Source organism: Solenopsis invicta, chromosome 7 (assembly GCF_016802725.1).
Source record: "Solenopsis invicta isolate M01_SB chromosome 7, UNIL_Sinv_3.0, whole genome shotgun sequence".
NCBI classification, from domain to species: Eukaryota; Metazoa; Arthropoda; class Insecta; order Hymenoptera; family Formicidae; genus Solenopsis; species Solenopsis invicta.
Window position 1 is genome coordinate 8,946,054 of NC_052670.1, and position 23,054 is coordinate 8,969,107.

A 23,054-nucleotide genomic window follows, 5' to 3' on the forward strand; every position below is an offset into this window, starting at 1 on the left:
GATTATTATTAAAATACATTAAATAGAGAAGTACTTGTTTGTGTAATAAAGACAGCCGTTAAATACAAGTGCTATTATATTTAATCATCTTTATGTAATAATGATTAAATATTGTTATTTAAAAAAGAATATATAATCTTCATATATTTAAAAAATTCTTACTTATTGCATTATTTGCATGCAAAGCGCTATTATGTTTTATCATTATATGTAATGATTATACTTAATAAAAGTTTCATATTTCTGTTGTGCAAAACTACCGATAATACGGAAAGGAAAAATATATAAAAAGATTTTATATATATATATTATATATATATATATATATATATATATAGATAGATAGTAAAACAAAACTATTTGTTAAATATTTCTGTCCTCAGAACATCTTATGTTCTAAGTTCTGTTTCATTAATTTTATTTCATAAAAAATATAGCTGATGCTTAATAAAAAGAAAGTATTAAAATAAGTTTTTTTTTTCAAGAATATAAATAGAAATTTTACATTTTAATTTCAATTTGAACATTATATTTAATTTATTAATCATTCTTTCGTTTTATACTTGATTTGATTCAGTTAGTCTTCATCACGCAACTGCTCGTTGCTCCAACCAGAGAGGAACCTGAGAGCGGCCACGGCGGCCTTTTTCCTACAAAGGGCCTCGCACATAAAATGCATAACATAACATAAGCACAACATAAGACCGATGGACCAATGAGCATTCAGCATAAAGTCGTCATATTGATTTACATAACATTTTCATTGGTCCGTCGGTTTTATGTTGTGCTTGTTATGTTATGCATTTCATGTGCGAGACCCTTAACGCTTCGAAACTCCCGTACACTAGTGACGCACATCTATTCTGGTCAGAATAGGAACTACGTGTCACATCCATTTTGCAACTCGCCGTTAAAAACAGTGTGGATGTTAGCACGGACAACAACCCACAACCATCTCTCGAGAAATGGATGTAGGTTGTTGTCCGTGCTAACATCCATTTTGCTGCAAATAAAATCTGACGCGTATCGCGTATGTTGCATCCAGAACAGGGGAACAGGGTGCACATCGAGAATGTGCACAAATGATTAATTACGTCTACTTTCGCGTAATTTTTTATTTATTATAGTCTGAATTATTTACATTAACCTTGATATTAATACATATCAATACGTTTATGTCCATATTTTGCACAATCATATTTTTACTTAAAAAAGATGTTTAATAGTAACAGAGAGAATTTGGTTCTTTAATAAAGAAACATTCATTTTACGCAGTACTTAAAAAATAATTGTAATTAACATCGCATCATATGATGAAGAAGAAATAAATGTCTTTCCACGAATAAATATACCATCTTTTTATTTTTACATAATTCTTTATTATTTAAATGTCTTCAAATTATGCTTTTGAAAAAATTAGCTTTTTTAATTTTTTTAAATCTTGACGCAACTCTCTCTCTCTCTCTCACTCTTTCTCTCTTTCTCTTTTAACGTGATTGTCCTTTAATTGTTTAGGCCGTCAGTTAGAGAGAGAAAGCATCGCGGTGATAGACATGGAGCAAGCGGCGATGTTATCTCTATGGATACCCTCCTCTTCACTCCCCTCTCGACCCATCACGTTTTCCCTGCTACGTTTAGGCCGTAAAATTTAGAAAGAGGATTTCGGACGATTTCTGCGCAGGGATGTAGAGAGACTAGAAAGCGCCCACTCTTTTTTTTATTATGTTACAATGGCATATACATGCAGACGCATGATTTACAAATGACAATACGCGCGATTAATATGGCACAATAAATAATAATAATAATAATAATAATAATAATAATGTAATAAAAATCAATGAAATATATGGATACTTGAGTATTATTTTTATTCTCTAACTTACAAACGTGAAGATTATTGATCTGATTTTAATACAACCTTTCAACAGTTTTTTACGAAATATCACGTAAAGATTAATCAAAACTTTACAAAAGAAAAAATTAATAAAGAATTATATAATAATATACGATATAAGGTATTAAAGTGTTAATCAGTAAAGTAACGGATTTTAATCAAATTCTTCTCGATATTAATCGATGGCAATTGTGGAAATGATGGAAATGGGATAGCAATGGGATGGAAATATTGGAATGAATGCAATGATGTTAATGGAATGGCAATAATGGAAATGATGACAATGACAATATATATAGCCTGACGGCAATGACGGCAATGGTGGAAATGATGGCAATTATGACAATGTTCTCGATGTTAATGATGGCAATGGAATGGCAATATGGAAATAGAATCGCAAAATGAAATGAATGCAATGAAATGTTATCAAATGCATGGAAATGTTATCAAAAAAATGGCAATGATGGCAATAATAAAAATGGTGGCAATGGCGTAATAATAATGGCAATGGTGAAAATGGGATGACAATGATGGCAACGATGGCAATAATGACAATGATGGAAAAGATGAAAAATAGGCCATCCCATTGGATGGCATTGATGGAAAGAATGCAATTATGGAAAGAATGAGATGATGGAAATTATATCAATTAGATGGCAATGATAGCAGTGGCGGAAATGGTGGTATTTGTGACAATGACAGTAATGGAATAAATGCAATGATGGTGTAATAATGGTAATGGAATGGCAAAAATGGAAATGATAAAAGTGACAATGACGACAATTATAACAATTATTGCAATGATGGCATTAATAGTAATGATGGAAATGGAAGCAAAGAAAATGCAATGATGAAAATGATGGCAATGGAATGGCAATATTGAAATGAATGCAATGATGGCAATAATGGGACTGCTGGCAATGATGGGAATTGTGGAAATAATGGAAATGTAATGGCAATGGGATGGATATGATGTAATGAATGCTATGGTGACAATGACGGCAATGGAAATGGCAATGATGGAAATGATGGCAATAGTAGGAATGATGGCAATAGTGGCATTAGTGATAATGATGGCAATGATGACAATAATGGGATTGCTGTTAATGGTAAGGAGATAGTCCAATAAATTTCTGCAAAATTAAAAAAAACTTGGAAAAAATTCACTTCTGACATAGTCCAATTTTGGTCAATTTTTTGCAAAAAACTTGAACAAAAATGATGAATTACCGCAAAGTTAACAAAAAAATAGGAAAAAAACTGACTTCTGACATCTATATCCCAAGCAGAACAGTGAGTCATCACTACATCAAAATGATATCAAAATGATCATTAAGTCACTTTTTGATCAATTACGATTTGATGTCACTTTGACTTACTGTTCTGCTTGGGATTAATCTCAGCGGACAAACGGTGAGAAAAAGTCCAACTTTGGTCGATTTTTTGACAAAAACCTTACCAAAATTGTTAAATTTCTTCAAAATTAACAAAAAACTTGGAAACAACTCTTCTGACATCTATATTAATCTCTAGCGGCCAAACGGTAAGAGATAGTCCAATTTTGGTCAATTTTTTGCGAAAAACTTGAACAGAAATGATGAAATGTTATCAAAAAGATGGCAATGATGGCAATAATAAAAATGGTGGCAATGTCGGCAGTGGCAGCAATGGCGTAATAATAATGGCAATGATGAAAATGGGATGACAATGATGGCAACAATGGCAATAATGACAATGATGGAAAAGATGAAAAGTAGGCATTGTAGACATCCCATTGGATGGCAATGATGGAAAGAATGCAATTATGGAATGCAATTACCGATTCCTGAATGACATGAGCTTGTTGCTATATTTGGTCTGCAGCCATATAATATATCCATTTCATCATAGAATGGACAACGTTTAGTTGCAGCTCCACTAACATTACTATCTCTTTAGCATTTAAAGTATGCAAGTTTTAAATTTTTTAATTTTAGCTTTATCTGATCTGCAGGTTTATTTTAACCTCTTTGTTCCATTTCTGAAACAAGTAGCCGGAAAATTTCAACATGTTTATGTCTTTTTCCATCCATTATTGATAATATTTGTTTTTCCGTGCATAATTCTAAAAAAACACGCGTCTCCTCTTCTTCCCAGTTTTGTCTTTTTTTACACATTATATTAATTATCGCAGATTTATTCTCACAAGACGAAGACATTATTAACTATTAACTGAAGAAAACTTGAGAAAACCTAAATCGCCTATTACATAATACGGAAATGTTTACACCGTTACATGTGTGCTGAAAATGCGTACTATTTTGATACGATACGTCTGTTTGATTTGTATCGTACCAGACTATACGTCATCGTTTACACCATCGAATTAAATTAATTTAGTACGTATATTGTACTTATAAAAAATTAAGAAAAAAACCAATTTTACTCAAAAATTTCGAACTTTGACTGATATAACCCTTTCGTCTTTCACTTTAGCGATTGGACCCACTATGATAAAAGTTAGAACTCTTCTCGGGGATATCAGAACAGACAGATATTGGAGAAATTCGCACAAAAAATTTTACTCAAAAATTTCGAAATTTGATTGATATAAGTCTTTCCTTTTTCAGTTCAGAAATTCGATACATCATGATAAAAGGTATATATCTTCTGTGGGCTATCAGAACACAGAGATATTGAAGAAACTCGGAAAAAAACCAATTATACTCAAAAATTTCGAACTTTGACTGATATAACTCTTTCGTCTTTCACTTTAGCGATTCGATCCATTATGATAAAAGTTAGAACTCTTCTCGGGGCTATCAGAACACAGAGATATTAGAGAAATTCGCAAAAAAAAATTTTACTCAAAAATTTCGAAATTTGACTGATATAAGTCTTTCCTTTTTCAGTTCAGAAATTCGATACATCATGATAAAAGGTATATATCATCTGTGGGCTATCAGAACACAGAGTTATTGAAGAAATTCGGAAAAAAACCAATTTTACTCAAAAATTTCGAACTTTGACTGATATAACCCTTTCGTCTTTCACTTTAGCGATTGGATCCACTATGATAAAAGTTAGAACTCTTCTCGGGGCTATAAGAACAGAGAGATATTGGAGAAATTCGCAAAAAAAATTTTACTCAAAGATTTCGAAATTTGACTGATATAAGTCTTTCCTTTTTCAGTTCAGAAATTCGAAACTTCATGATAAAAGGTATATATCTTCTGTGGGCTATCAGATCACAGAGATATTGAAGAAATTCGGAAAAAAACCAATTTTACTCAAAAATTTCGAACTTTGACTGATATAACTCTTTCGTCTTTCACTTTAGCGATTGGATCCACTATGATAAAAGTTAGAACTCTTCTCGGGCATATCAGAACACAGAGATATTGGAGAAATTCGCACAAAAATTTTACTCAAAAATTTCGAAATTTGACTGATATATGTCTTTCCTTTTTTAGTTCAGCGATTCGATACATCATGATAAAAGATATATCTCTTCTTAGGGGTATCAGAACACAGAGATATTGAAGAAATTCGGAAAAAAACCAATTTTACTCAAAAATTTCGAACTTTGACTGATATAACTCTTTCGTCTTTCACTTTAGCGATTCGATCCATTATGATAAAAGTTAGAACTCTTCTCGGGGCTATCAGAACACAGAGATATTGGAGAAATTCGCAAAAAAAATTTCACTCAAAAATTACGAAATTTGACTGATATAAGTCTTTCCTTTTTCAGTTCAGAAATTCGATACATCATGATAAAAGGTTTATATCTTCTGTGGGCTATCAGAACACAGAGATATTGAAGAAAATCGGAAAAAAACCAATTTTACTCAAAAATTTCGAACTTTGACTGATATAACTCTTTCGTCTTTCACTTTAGCGATTGGATCCACTATGATAAAAGTTAGAACTCTTCTCGGGGATATCAGAACAGAGAGATATTGAAGAAATTCGCACAAAAAATTTTACTCAAAAATTTCGAAATTTGACTGATATAAGTCTTTCCTTTTTCAGTTCAGAAATTCGATACATCATGATAAAAGGTATATATCTTCTGTGGGCTATCAGAACACAGAGATATTGAAGAAATTCGGAAAAAAACCAATTTTACTCAAAAATTTCGAACTTTGACTGATATATCTCTTTCGTCTTTCACTTTAGCGATTGAATCCACTATGATAAAAGTTAGAACTCTTCTCGGAGATATCAGAACCGAGAGATATTGGAGAAATTCGCACAAAAATTTTACTCAAAAATTTCGAAATTTGACTGATATATGTCTTTCCTTTTTCAGTTCAGAAATTCCGTACATCATGATAAAAGGTATATTTCTTCTGTGGGCTATCAGAACACAGAGATATTGAAGAAATTCGGAAAAAAACCAATTTTACTCAAAAATTTCGAACAATGACTGATATAATCCTTTCGTCTTTCGCTTTAGCGATTCGATCCATTATGATAAAAGATAGAACTCTTCTCGGGGATATCAGAACAGAGAGATATTGGAGAAATTCGCACAAAAAATTTTACTCAAAAATTTCGAAATTTGACTGATATAAGTCTTTCCTTTTTCAGTTCAGAAATTCGATACATCATGATAAAAGGTATATATCTTCTGTGGGCTATCAGAACACAGAGATATTGAAGAAATTCGGAAAAAAACCAATTTTACTCAAAAATTTCGAACTTTGACTGATATAACTCTTTCGTCTTTCACTTTAGTGATTGGATTCACTATGATAAAAGTTAGAACTCTTCTCGGGGCTATCAGAACAGAGAGATATTGCAGAAATTAGCAAAAAAAATTTTACTCAAAAATTTCGAAATTTGACTGATGTAAGTCTTTCCTTTTTCAGTTCAGAAATTCGAAACATCATGATAAAAGGTATATATCTTCTGTGGGCTATCAGAACACAGAGATATTGAAGAAATTCGGAAAAAAACAAATTTTACTCAAAAATTTCGAACTTTGACTGATATAACACTTTCGTCTTTCACTTTAGCGATTGGATCCACTATGATAAAAGTTAGAAATCTTCTCGGGGATATCAGAACCGAGAGATATTGGAAAAATTCGCACAAAAATTTTACTCAAAAATTTCGACATTGGACTGATATATGTCTTTCCTTTTTCAGTTCAGAAATTCCATACATCATGATAAAAGGTATAAATCTTCTGTGGGCTATCAGAACACAGAGATATTGAAGAAATTCGGAAAAAAACCAATTTTACTCAAAAATTTCGAACTTTGACTGATATAACGCTTTCGTCTTTCACTTTAGCGATTCGATCCATTATGATAAAAGTTAGAACTCTTCTCGGGGCTATCAGAACAGAGAGATATTGGAGAAATTCGCAAAAAAAATTTTACTCAAAAATTTCGAAATTTGACTGATGTAAGTCTTTCCTTTTTCAGTTCAGAAATTCGATACATCATGATAAAAGGTATATATCTTCTGTGGGCTATCAGAACACAGAGATATTGAAGAAATTCGGAAAAAAACCAATTTTACTCAAAAATTTCGAACTTTGACTGATATAACTCTTTCGTCTTTCACTTTAGCGATTCGATCCATTATGATAAAAGTTAGAACTCTTCTCGGGGATATCAGAACAGAGAGATATTGGAGAAATTCGCAAAAAAAATTTTACTCAAAAATTTCGAAATTTGACTGATATAAGTCTTTCCTTTTTCAGTTCAGAAATTCGATACATCATGATAAAAGGTATATTTCTTCTGTGGGCTATCAGAACACAGAGATATTGAAGAAATTCGGAAAAAAACCAATTTTACTCAAAAATTTCGAACTTTGACTGATATAACACTTTCGTCTTTCACTTTAGTGATTGGATTCACTATGATAAAAGTTAGAACTCTTCTCGGGGCTATCAGAACAGAGAGATATTGGAGAAATTAGCAAAAAAATTTTACTCAAAAATTTCGAAATTTGACTGATGTAAGTCTTTCCTTTTTCAGTTCAGAAATTCGAAACATCATGATAAAAGGTATATATCTTCTATGGGCTATCAGAACACAGAGATATTGAAGAAATTCGGAAAAAAACCAATTTTACTCAAAAATTTCGAACTTTGACTGATATAACACTTTCGTCTTTCACTTTAGCGATTGGATCCACTATGATAAAAGTTAGAACTCTTCTCGGGGATATCAGAACCGAGAGATATTGGAGAAATTCGCACAAAAATTTTACTCAAAAATTTCGAAATTTGACTGATATATGTCTTTCCTTTTTCAGTTCAGAAATTCCATACATCATGATAAAAGGTATATATCTTCTGTGGGCTATCAGAACACAGAGATATTGAAGAAATTCGGAAAAAAACCAATTTTACTCAAAAATTTCGAACTTTGACTGATATAACTCTTTCGTCTTTCACTTTAGTGATTGGATTCACTATGATAAAAGTTAGAACTCTTCTCGGGGCTATCAGAACAGAGAGATATTGGAGAAATTCGCAAAAAAAATTTTACTCAAAAATTTCGAAATTTTACTGATATAAGTCTTTCCTTTTTCAGTTCAGAAATTCGAAACATCATGATAAAAGGTATATATCTTCTGTGGGCTGTCAGAACACAGAGATATTGAAGAAATTCGGAAAAAAACCAATTTTACTCAAAAATTTCGAACTTTGACTGATATAACACTTTCGTCTTTCACTTTAGCGATTGGATCCACTATGATAAAAGTTAGAACTCTTCTCGGGCATATCAGAACACAGAGATATTGGAGAAATTCGCACAAAAATTTTACTCAAAAATTTCGAAATTTGACTGATATAAGTCTTTCCTTTTTCAGTTCAGAAATTCGATACATAATGATAAAAGGTATATATCTTCTGTGGGCTATCAGAACACAGAGATATTGAAGAAATTCGGAAAAAACCAATTTTACTCAAAAATTTCGAACTTTGACTGATATAACTCTTTCGGCTTTCACTTTAGCGATTGGATCCACTATGATAAAAGTTAGAACTCTTCTCGGGGATATCAGAACAGAGAGATAATGGAGAAATTCGCACAAAAATTTTACTCAAAAATTTCGAAATTTGACTGATATAAGTCTTTCCTTTTTCAGTTCAGAAATTCGATACATCATGATAAAAGGTATATATCTTCTGTGGGCTATCAGAACACAGAGATATTGAAGAAATTCGGAAAAAACCAATTATACTCAAAAATTTCGAACTTTGACTGATATAACTCTTTCGTCTTTCACTTTAGTGATTGGATTCACTATGATAAAAGTTAGAACTCTTCTCGGGGCTATCAGAACAGAGAGATATTGCAGAAATTAGCAAAAAAAATTTTACTCAAAAATTTCGAAATTTGACTGATGTAAGTCTTTCCTTTTTCAGTTCAGAAATTCGAAACATCATGATAAAAGGTATATATCTTCTGTGGGCTATCAGAACACAGAGATATTGAAGAAATTCGGAAAAAAACCAATTTTACTCAAAAATTTAGAACTTTGACTGATATAACACTTTCGTCTTTCACTTTAGCGATTGGATCCACTATGATAAAAGTTAGAACTCTTCTCGGGGATATCAGAACCGAGAGATATTGGAGAAATTCGCACAAAAATTTTACTCAAAAATTTCGACATTGGACTGATATATGTCTTTCCTTTTTCAGTTCAGAAATTCCATACATCATGATAAAAGGTATAAATCTTCTGTGGGCTATCAGAACACAGAGATATTGAAGAAATTCGGAAAAAAACCAATTTTACTCAAAAATTTCGAACTTTGACTGATATAACTCTTTCGTCTTTCACTTTAGCGATTCGATCCATTATGATAAAAGTTAGAACTCTTCTCGGGGATATCAGAACAGAGAGATATTGGAGAAATTCGCAAAAAAAATTTTACTCAAAAATTTCGAAATTTGACTGATATAATTCTTTCCTTTTTCAGTTCAGAAATTCGATACATCATGATAAAAGGTATATTTCTTCTGTGGGCTATCAGAACACAAAGATATTGAAGAAATTCGGAAAAAAACCAATTTTACTCAAAAATTTAGAACTTTGACTGATATAACACTTTCGTCTTTCACTTTAGCGATTGGATCCACTATGATAAAAGTTAGAACTCTTCTCGGGGATATCAGAACCGAGAGATATTGGAGAAATTCGCACAAAAATTTTACTCAAAAATTTCGACATTGGACTGATATATGTCTTTCCTTTTTCAGTTCAGAAATTCCATACATCATGATAAAAGGTATAAATCTTCTGTGGGCTATCAGAACACAGAGATATTGAAGAAATTCGGAAAAAAACCAATTTTACTCAAAAATTTCGAACTTTGACTGATATAACTCTTTCGTCTTTCACTTTAGCGATTCGATCCATTATGATAAAAGTTAGAACTCTTCTCGGGGATATCAGAACAGAGAGATATTGGAGAAATTCGCAAAAAAAATTTTACTCAAAAATTTCGAAATTTGACTGATATAAGTCTTTCCTTTTTCAGTTCAGAAATTCGATACATCATGATAAAAGGTATATTTCTTCTGTGGGCTATCAGAACACAGAGATATTGAAGAAATTCGGAAAAAAACCAATTTTACTCAAAAATTTCGAACTTTGACTGATATAATCCTTTCGTCTTTCGCTTTAGCGATTCGATCCATTATGATAAAAGTTAGAACTCTTCTCGGGGTTATCAGAACAGAGAGATATTGGAGAAATTCGCACAAAAAATTTTACTCAAAAATTTCGAAATTTGACTGATATAAGTCTTTCCTTTTTCAGTTCAGAAATTCGATACATCATGATAAAAGGTATATATCTTCTGTGGGCTATCAGAACACAGAGATATTGAAGAAATTCGGAAAAAAACCAATTTTACTCAAAAATTTCGAACTTTGACTGATATAATCCTTTCGTCTTTCGCTATAGCGATTCGATCCATTATGATAAAAGTTAGAACTCTTCTCGGGGTTATCAGAACACAGAGATATTGGAGAAATTCGCACAAAAAATTTTACTCAAAAATTTCGAAATTTGACTGATATAAGTCTTTCCTTTTTCAGTTCAGAAATTCGATACATCATGATAAAAGGTATATATCTTCTGTGGGCTATCAGAACACAGAGATATTGAAGAAATTCGGAAAAAAACCAATTTTACTCAAAAATTTCGAACTTTGACTGATATAACACTTTCGTCTTTCACTTTAGCGATTGGATCCACTATGATAAAAGTTAGAACTCTTCTCAGGCATATCAGAACACAGAGATATTGGAGAAATTCGCACAAAAATTTTACTCAAAAATTTCGAAATTTGACTGATATAAGTCTTTCCTTTTTTCAGTTCAGAAATTCGATACATCATGATAAAAGGTATATATCTTCTGTGGGCTATCAGAACACAGAGATATTGAAGAAATTCGGAAAAAACCAATTTTACTCAAAAATTTCGAACTTTGACTGATATAACTCTTTCGTCTTTCACTTTAGCGATTGGATCCACTATGATAAAAGTTAGAACTCTTCTCGGGGATATCAGAACCGAGAGATATTGGAGAAATTCGCACAAAAATTTTACTCAAAAATTTCGAAATTTGACTGATATATGTCTTTCCTTTTTCAGTTCAGAAATTCCATACATCATGATAAAAGGTATATTTCTTCTGTGGGCTATCAGAACACAGAGATATTGAAGAAATTCGGAAAAAAACCAATTTTACTCAAAAATTTCGAACTTTGACTGATATAAAACTTTCGTCTTTCACTTTAGTGATTGGATTCACTATGATAAAAGTTAGAACTCTTCTCGGGGCTATCAGAACAGAGAGATATTGGAGAAATTAGCAAAAAAAATTTTACTCAAAAATTTCGAAATTTGACTGATGTAAGTCTTTCCTTTTTCAGTTCAGAAATTCGAAACATCATGATAAAAGGTATATATCTTCTATGGGCTATCAGAACACAGAGATATTGAAGAAATTCGGAAAAAAACCAATTTTACTCAAAAATTTCGAACTTTGACTGATATAACACTTTCGTCTTTCACTTTAGCGATTGGATCCACTATGATAAAAGTTAGAACTCTTCTCGGGGATATCAGAACCGAGAGATATTGGAGAAATTCGCACAAAAATTTTACTCAAAAATTTCGAAATTTGACTGATATATGTCTTTCCTTTTTCAGTTCAGAAATTCCATACATCATGATAAAAGGTATATATCTTCTGTGGGCTATCAGAACACAGAGATATTGAAGAAATTCGGAAAAAAACCAATTTTACTCAAAAATTTCGAACTTTGACTGATATAACTCTTTCGTCTTTCACTTTAGTGATTGGATTCACTATGATAAAAGTTAGAACTCTTCTCGGGGCTATCAGAACAGAGAGATATTGGAGAAATTCGCAAAAAAAATTTTACTCAAAAATTTCGAAATTTGACTGATATAAGTCTTTCCTTTTTCAGTTCAGAAATTCGAAACATCATGATAAAAGGTATATATCTTCTGTGGGCTATCAGAACACAGAGATATTGAAGAAATTCGGAAAAAAACCAATTTTACTCAAAAATTTCGAACATTGACTGATATAATCCTTTCGTCTTTCGCTTTAGCGATTCGATCCATTATGATAAAAGTTAGAACTCTTCTCGGGGATATCAGAACAGAGAGATATTGGAGAAATTCGCACAAAAAATTTTACTCAAAAATTTCGAAATTTGACTGATATAAGTCTTTCCTTTTTCAGTTCAGAAATTCGATACATCATGATAAAAGGTATATATCTTCTGTGGGCTATCAGAACACAGAGATATTGAAGAAATTCGGAAAAAAACCAATTATACTCAAAAATTTCGAACTTTGACTGATATAACTCTTTCGTCTTTCACTTTAGTGATTGGATTCACTATGATAAAAGTTAGAACTCTTCTCGGGGCTATCAGAACAGAGAGATATTGCAGAAATTAGCAAAAAAAATTTTACTCAAAAATTTCGAAATTTGACTGATGTAAGTCTTTCCTTTTTCAGTTCAGAAATTCGAAACATCATGATAAAAGGTATATATCTTCTGTGGGCTATCAGAACACAGAGATATTGAAGAAATTCGGAAAAAAACCAATTTTACTCAAAAATTTCGAACTTTGACTGATATAACTCTTTCGTCTTTCACTTTAGTGATTGGATTCACTATGATAAAAGTTAGAACTCTTCTCGGGGCTATCAGAACAGAGAGATATTGGAGAAATTAGCAAAAAAATTTTACTCAAAAATTTCGAAATTTGACTGATGTAAGTCTTTCCTTTTTCAGTTCAGAAATTCGAAACATCATGATAAAAGGTATATATCTTCTATGGGCTATCAGAACACAGAGATATTGAAGAAATTCGGAAAAAAACCAATTTTACTCAAAAATTTCGAACTTTGACTGATATAACACTTTCGTCTTTCACTTTAGCGATTGGATCCACTATGATAAAAGTTAGAACTCTTCTCGGGGATATCAGAACCGAGAGATATTGGAGAAATTCGCACAAAAATTTTACTCAAAAATTTCGAAATTTGACTGATATATGTCTTTCCTTTTTCAGTTCAGAAATTCCATACATCATGATAAAAGGTATATATCTTCTGTGGGCTATCAGAACACAGAGATATTGAAGAAATTCGGAAAAAAACCAATTTTACTCAAAAATTTCGAACTTTGACTGATATAACTCTTTCGTCTTTCACTTTAGCGATTGGATTCACTATGATAAAAGTTAGAACTCTTCTCGGGGCTATCAGAACAGAGAGATATTGGAGAAATTCGCAAAAAAATTTTACTGAAAAATTTCGAAATTTGTCTGATGTAAGTCTTTCCTTTTTCAGTTCAGAAATTCGATACATTATGATAAAAGGTATATATCTTCTGTGGGCTATCAGAACACAGAGATATTGAAGAAATTCGGAAAAAAACCAATTTTACTCAAAAATTTCGAACTTTGACTGATATAATCCTTTCGTCTTTCGCTTTAGCGATTCGATCCATTATGATAAAAGTTAGAACTCTTCTCGGGGATATCAGAACAGAGAGATATTGGAGAAATTCGCACAAAAAATTTTACTCAAAAATTTCGAAATTTGACTGATATAAGTCTTTCCTTTTTCAGTTCAGAAATTCGATACATCATGATAAAAGGTATATATCTTCTGTGGGCTATCAGAACACAGAGATATTGAAGAAATTCGGAAAAAAACCAATTTTACTCAAAAATTTCGAACTTTGACTGATATAACTCTTTCGTCTTTCACTTTAGTGATTGGATTCACTATGATAAAAGTTAGAACTCTTCTCGGGGCTATCAGAACAGAGAGATATTGGAGAAATTAGCAAAAAAAATTTTACTCAAAAATTTCGAAATTTGACTGATATAAGTCTTTCCTTTTTCAGTTCAGAAATTCGAAACATCATGATAAAAGGTATATATCTTCTGTGGGCTATCAGAACACAGAGATATTGAAGAAATTCGGAAAAAAACCAATTTTACTCAAAAATTTCGAACTTTGACTGATATAACTCTTTCGTCTTTCACTTTAGCGATTGGATCCACTATGATAAAAGTTAGAACTCTTCTCGGGGCTATCAGAACAGAGAGATATTGGAGAAATTCGCAAAAAAAATTTTACTCAAAAATTTCGAAATTTGACTGATATAAGTCTTTCCTTTTTCAGTTCAGAAATTCGATACATCATGATAAAAGGTATATATCTTCTGTGGGCTATCAGAACACAGAGATATTGAAGAAATTCGGAAAAAAACCAATTTTACTCAAAAATTTCGAACTTTGACTGATATAACTCTTTCGTCTTTCACTTTAGCGATTGGATCCACTATGATAAAAGTTAGAACTCTTCTCGGGGATATCAGAACCGAGAGATATTGGAGAAATTCGCACAAAAATTTTACTCAAAAATTTCGAAATTTGACTGATATATGTCTTTCCTTTTTCAGTTCAGAAATTCCGTACATCATGATAAAAGGTATATTTCTTCTGTGGGCTATCAGAACACAGAGATATTGAAGAAATTCGGAAAAAAACCAATTTTACTCAAAAATTTCGAACAATGACTGATATAATCCTTTCGTCTTTCGCTTTAGCGATTCGATCCATTATGATAAAAGTTAGAACTCTTCTCGGGGATATCAGAACAGAGAGATATTGGAGAAATTCGCACAAAAAATTTTACTCAAAAATTTCGAAATTTGACTGATATAAGTCTTTCCTTTTTCAGTTCAGAAATTCGATACATCATGATAAAAGGTATATATCTTCTGTGGGCTATCAGAACACAGAGATATTGAAGAAATTCGGAAAAAAACCAATTATACTCAAAAATTTCGAACTTTGACTGATATAACTCTTTCGTCTTTCACTTTAGTGATTGGATTCACTATGATAAAAGTTAGAACTCTTCTCGGGGCTATCAGAACAGAGAGATATTGCAGAAATTAGCAAAAAAAATTTTACTCAAAAATTTCGAAATTTGACTGATGTAAGTCTTTCCTTTTTCAGTTCAGAAATTCGAAACATCATGATAAAAGGTATATATCTTCTGTGGGCTATCAGAACACAGAGATATTGAAGAAATTCGGAAAAAAACCAATTTTACTCAAAAATTTCGAACTTTGACTGATATAACACTTTCGTCTTTCACTTTAGCGATTGGATCCACTATGATAAAAGTTAGAAATCTTCTCGGGGATATCAGAACCGAGAGATATTGGAGAAATTCGCACAAAAATTTTACTCAAAAATTTCGACATTGGACTGATATATGTCTTTCCTTTTTCAGTTCAGAAATTCCATACATCATGATAAAAGGTATAAATCTTCTGTGGGCTATCAGAACACAGAGATATTGAAGAAATTCGGAAAAAAACCAATTTTACTCAAAAATTTCGAACTTTGACTGATATAACGCTTTCGTCTTTCACTTTAGCGATTCGATCCATTATGATAAAAGTTAGAACTCTTCTCGGGGCTATCAGAACAGAGAGATATTGGAGAAATTCGCAAAAAAAATTTTACTCAAAAATTTCGAAATTTGACTGATATAAGTCTTTCCTTTTTCAGTTCAGAAATTCGATACATCATGATAAAAGGTATATATCTTCTGTGGGCTATCAGAACACAGAGATATTGAAGAAATTCGGAAAAAAACCAATTTTACTCAAAAATTTCGAACTTTGACTGATATAACTCTTTCGTCTTTCACTTTAGCGATTCGATCCATTATGATAAAAGTTAGAACTCTTCTCGGGGATATCAGAACAGAGAGATATTGGAGAAATTCGCAAAAAAAATTTTACTCAAAAATTTCGAAATTTGACTGATGTAAGTCTTTCCTTTTTCAGTTCAGAAATTCGAAACATCATGATAAAAGGTATATATCTTCTGTGGGCTATCAGAACACAGAGATATTGAAGAAATTCGGAAAAAAACCAATTTTACTCAAAAATTTCGAACTTTGACTGATATAACACTTTCGTCTTTCACTTTAGCGATTGGATCCACTATGATAAAAGTTAGAACTCTTCTCGGGGATATCAGAACAGAGAGATATTGGAGAAATTCGCACAAAAATTTTACTCAAAAATTTCGAAATTTGACTGATATATGTCTTTCCTTTTTCAGTTCAGAAATTCCATTCATCATGATAAAAGGTATATATCTTCTGTGGGCTATCAGAACACAGAGATATTGAAGAAATTCGGAAAAAAACCAATTTTACTCAAAAATTTCGAACTTTGACTGATATAACTCTTTCGTCTTTCACTTTAGTGATTGGATTCACTATGATAAAAGTTAGAACTCTTCTCGGGGCTATCAGAACAGAGAGATATTGGAGAAATTCGCAAAAAAAATTTTACTCAAAAATTTCGAAATTTGACTGATGTAAGTCTTTCCTTTTTCAGTTCAGAAATTCGAAACATCATGATAAAAGGTATATATCTTCTGTGGGCTATCAGAACACAGAGATATTGAAGAAATTCGGAAAAAAACCAATTTTACTCAAAAATTTCGAACTTTGACTGATATAACACTTTCGTCTTTCACTTTAGCGATTGGATCCACTATGATAAAAGTTAGAACTCTTCTCGGGGATATCAGAACCGAGAGATATTGGAGAAATTCGCACAAAAATTTTACTCAAAAATTTCGAAATTTGACTGATATATGTCTTTCCTTTTTCAGTTCAGAAATTCCATTCATCATGATAAAAGGTATATATCTTCTGTGGGCTATCAGGACACAGAGATATTGAAGAAATTCGGAAAAAAACCAATTTTACTCAAAAATTTCGAACTTTGACTGATATATCTCTTTCGTCTTTCACTTTAGCGATTGGATCCACTATGATAAAAGTTAGAACTCTTCTCGGGGATATCAGAACAGAGAGATATTAAAGAAATTCGCAAAAATAATTTTACTCAAAAATTTCGAAATTTGACTGATATAAGTCTTTCCTTTTTCAGTTCAGAAATTCGATACAACATGATAAAAAGTATATATCTTCTGTGGGCTATCAGAACACAGAGATATTGAAGAAATTCGGAAAAAAACCAATTTTACTCAAAAATTTCGAACTTTGACTGATATAACTCTTTCGTCTTTCACTTTAGCGATTGGATCCACTATGATAAAAGTTAGAAATCTTCTCGGGCATATCAGAACACAGAGATATTAGAGAAATTCGCACAAAAATTTTACTCAAAAATTTCGAAATTTGACTGATATAAGTCTTTCCTTTTTCAGTTCAGAAATTCGATACATCATGATAAAAGGTATATATCTTCTGTGGGCTATCAGAACACAGAGATATTGAAGAAATTCGGAAAAAACCAATTTTACTCAAAAATTTCGAACTTTGACTGATATAACTCTTTCGTCTTTCACTTTAGCGATTGGATCCACTATGATAAAAGTTAGAACTCTTCTCGGGGATATCAGAACAGAGAGATATTGGAGAAATTCGCACAAAAATTTTACTCAAAAATTTCGAAATTTGACTGATATAAGTCTTTCCTTTTTCAGTTCAGAAATTCCATTCATCATGATAAAAGGTATATATCTTCTGTGGGCTATCAGGACACAGAGATATTGAAGAAATTCGGAAAAAAACCAATTTTACTCAAAAATTTCGAACTTTGACTGATATAACTCTTTCGTCTTTCACTTTAGCGATTGGATCCACTATGATAAAAGTTAGAACTCTTCTCGGGGATATCAGAACAGAGAGATATTGGAGAAATTCGCAAAAAAATTTTACTCAAAAATTTCGAAATTTGACTGATATAAGTCTTTCCTTTTTCAGTTCAGAAATTCGAAACATCATGATAAAAGGTATATATCTTCTGTGGGCTATGAGAACACAGAGATATTGAAGAAATTCGGAAAAAAACCAATTTTACACAAAAATTTCGAACTTTGACTGATATAACACTTTCGTCTTTCACTTTAGCGATTGGATCCACTATGATAAAAGTTAGAAATCTTCTCGGGCATATCAGAACACAGAGATATTAGAGAAATTCGCACAAAAATTTTACTCAAAAATTTCGAAATTTGACTGATATATGTCTTTCCTTTTTCAGTTCAGAAATTCCATTCATCATGATAAAAGGTATATATCTTCTGTGGGCTATCAGAACACAGAGATATTGAAGAAATTCGGAAAAAACCAATTATACTCAAAAATTTCGAACTTTGACTGATATAACTCTTTCGTCTTTCACTTTAGTGATTGGATTCACTATGATAAAAGTTAGAACTCTTCTCGGGGCTATCAGAACAGAGAGATATTGCAGAAATTAGCAAAAAAATTTTACTCAAAAATTTCGAAATTTGACTGATGTAAGTCTTTCCTTTTTCAGTTCAGAAATTCGAAACATCATGATAAAAGGTATATATCTTCTGTGGGCTATCAGAACACAGAGATATTGAAGAAATTCGGAAAAAAACCAATTTTACTCAAAAATTTAGAACTTTGACTGATATAACACTTTCGTCTTTCACTTTAGCGATTGGATCCACTATGATAAAAGTTAGAACTCTTCTCGGGGATATCAGAACCGAGAGATATTGGAGAAATTCGCACAAAAATTTTACTCAAAAATTTCGACATTGGACTGATATATGTCTTTCCTTTTTCAGTTCAGAAATTCCATACATCATGATAAAAGGTATAAATCTTCTGTGGGCTATCAGAACACAGAGATATTGAAGAAATTCGGAAAAAAACCAATTTTACTCAAAAATTTCGAACTTTGACTGATATAACTCTTTCGTCTTTCACTTTAGCGATTCGATCCATTATGATAAAAGTTAGAACTCTTCTCGGGGATATCAGAACAGAGAGATATTGGAGAAATTCGCACAAAAAATTTTACTCAAAAATTTCGAAATTTGACTGATATAAGTCTTTCCTTTTTCAGTTCAGAAATTCGATACATCATGATAAAAGGTATATATCTTCTGTGGGCTATCAGAACACAGAGATATTGAAGAAATTCGGAAAAAAATCAATTTTACTCAAAAATTTCGAACTTTGACTGATATAATCCTTTCGTCTTTCGCTATAGCGATTCGATCCATTATGATAAAAGTTAGAACTCTTCTCGGGGTTATCAGAACACAAAGATATTGGAGAAATTCGCACAAAAAATTTTACTCAAAAATTTCGAAATTTGACTGATATAAGTCTTTCAATTTTCAGTTCAGAAATTCGATACATCATGATAAAAGGTATATATCTTCTGTGGGCTATGAGAACACAGAGATATTGAAGAAATTCGGAAAAAAACCAATTTTACACAAAAATTTCGAACTTTGACTGATATAACACTTTCGTCTTTCACTTTAGCGATTGGATCCACTATGATAAAAGTTAGAACTCTTCTCAGGCATATCAGAACACAGAGATATTGGAGAAATTCGCACAAAAATTTTACTCAAAAATTTCGAAATTTGACTGATATAAGTCTTTCCTTTTTTCAGTTCAGAAATTCGATACATCATGATAAAAGGTATATATCTTCTGTGGGCTATCAGAACACAGAGATATTGAAGAAATTCGGAAAAAAACCAATTTTACTCAAAAATTTCGAACTTTGACTGATATAACTCTTTCGTCTTTCACTTTAGCGATTGGATCCACTATGATAAAAGTTAGAACTCTTCTCGGGGATATCAGAACCGAGAGATATTGGAGAAATTCGCACAAAAATTTTACTCAAAAATTTCGAAATTTGACTGATATATGTCTTTCCTTTTTCAGTTCAGAAATTCCATTCATCATGATAAAAGGTATATTTCTTCTGTGGGCTATCAGAACACAGAGATATTGAAGAAATTCGGAAAAAAACCAATTTTACTCAAAAATTTCGAACTTTGACTGATATAAAACTTTCGTCTTTCACTTTAGTGATTGGATTCACTATGATAAAAGTTAGAACTCTTCTCGGGGCTATCAGAACAGAGAGATATTGGAGAAATTAGCAAAAAAATTTTACTCAAAAATTTCGAAATTTGACTGATGTAAGTCTTTCCTTTTTCAGTTCAGAAATTCGAAACATCATGATAAAAGGTATATATCTTCTATGGGCTATCAGAACACAGAGATATTGAAGAAATTCGGAAAAAAACCAATTTTACTCAAAAATTTCGAACTTTGACTGATATAACACTTTCGTCTTTCACTTTAGCGATTGGATCCACTATGATAAAAGTTAGAACTCTTCTCGGGGATATCAGAACCGAGAGATATTGGAGAAATTCGCACAAAAATTTTACTCAAAAATTTCGAAATTTGACTGATATATGTCTTTCCTTTTTCAGTTCAGAAATTCCATACATCATGATAAAAGGTATATATCTTCTGTGGGCTATCAGAACACAGAGATATTGAAGAAATTCGGAAAAAAACCAATTTTACTCAAAAATTTCGAACTTTGACTGATATAACTCTTTCGTCTTTCACTTTAGTGATTGGATTCACTATGATAAAAGTTAGAACTCTTCTCGGGGCTATCAGAACAGAGAGATATTGGAGAAATTAGCAAAAAAATTTTACTCAAAAATTTCGAAATTTGACTGATGTAAGTCTTTCCTTTTTCAGTTCAGAAATTCGAAACATCATGATAAAAGGTATATATCTTCTGTGGGCTATCAGAACACAGAGATATTGAAGAAATTCGGAAAAAAACCAATTTTACTCAAAAATTTCGAACTTTGACTGATATAACTCTTTCGTCTTTCACTTTAGCGATTGGATTCACTATGATAAAAGTTAGAACTCTTCTCGGGGCTATCAGAACAGAGAGATATTGGAGAAATTAGCAAAAAAAATTTTACTCAAAAATTTCGAAATTTGACTGATGTAAGTCTTTCCTTTTTCAGTTCAGAAATTCGAAACATCATGATAAAAGGTATATATCTTCTGTGGGCTATCAGAACACAGAGATATTGAAGAAATTCGGAAAAAAACCAATTTTACTCTAAAATTTCGAACTTTGACTGATATAACACTTTCGTCTTTCACTTTAGCGATTGGATCCACTTTGATAAAAGTTAGAACTCTTCTCGGGGATATCAGAACACGAGAGATATTGGAGAAATTCGCACAAAAAATTTTACTCAAAAATTTCGAAATTTGACTGACATATGTCTTTCCTTTTTCAGTTCAGAAATTCCATACAACATGATAAAAGGTATATATCTTCTGTGGGCTATTAGAACACAGAGATATTGAAGAAATTCGGAAAAAAACCAATTTTACTCAAAAATTTCGAACTTTGACTGATATAACTCTTTCGTCTTTCACTTTAGTGATTGGATCCACTATGATAAAAGTTAGAACTCTTCTCGGGGCTATCAGAACAGAGAGATATTGGAGAAATTCGCACAAAAATTTTACTCAAAAATTTCGAAATTTGACTGATATAAGTCTTTCCTTTTTCAGTTCAGAAATTCGATACATCATGATAAAAGGTATATATCTTCTGTGGGCTATCAGAACACAGAGATATTGAAGAAATTCGGAAAAAAACCAATTTTACTCAAAAATTTCGAACTTTGACTGATATAACTCTTTCGTCTTTCACTTTAGCGATTGGATCCACTATGATAAAAGTTAGAACTCTTCTCGGGGATATCAGAACCGAGAGATATTAGAGAAATTCGCACAAAAATTTTACTCAAAAATTTCGAAATTTGACTGATATATGTCTTTCCTTTTTCAGTTCAGAAATTCCATTCATCATGATAAAAGGTATATATCTTCTGTGGGCTATCAGGACACAGAGATATTGAAGAAATTCGGAAAAAAACCAATTTTACTCAAAAATTTTGTACTTTGACTGATATAACTCTTTCGTCTTTCACTTTAGTGATTGGATCCACTATGATAAAAGTTAGAACTCTTCTCGGGGATATCAGAACAGACAGATATTGGAGAAATTCGCACAAAAATTTTACTCAAAAATTTCGAAATTTGACTGATGTAAGTCTTTCCTTTTTCAGTTCAGAAATTCGAAACATCATGATAAAAGGTATATATCTTCTGTGGGCTATCAGAACACAGAGATATTGAAGAAATTCGGAAAAAAACCAATTTTACTCAAAAATTTCGAACTTTGACTTATATAACTCTTTCGTCTTTCACTTTAGCGATTGGATCCACTATGATAAAAGTTAGAACTCTTCTCGGGCATATCAGAACACAGAGATATTGGAGAAATTCGCACAAAAATTTTACTCAAAAATTTCGAAATTTGACTGATATAAGTCTTTCCTTTTTCAGTTCAGAAATTCGATACATCATGATAAAAGGTATATATCTTCTGTGGGCTATCAGAACACAGAGATATTGAAGAAATTCGGAAAAAAACCAATTATACTCAAAAATTTCGAACTTTGACTGATATAACTCTTTCGTCTTTCACTTTAGTGATTGGATTCACTATGATAAAAGTTAGAACTCTTCTCGGGGCTATCAGAACAGAGAGATATTGCAGAAATTAGCAAAAAAAATTTTACTCAAAAATTTCGAAATTTGACTGATGTAAGTCTTTCCTTTTTCAGTTCAGAAATTCGAAACATCATGATAAAAGGTATATAT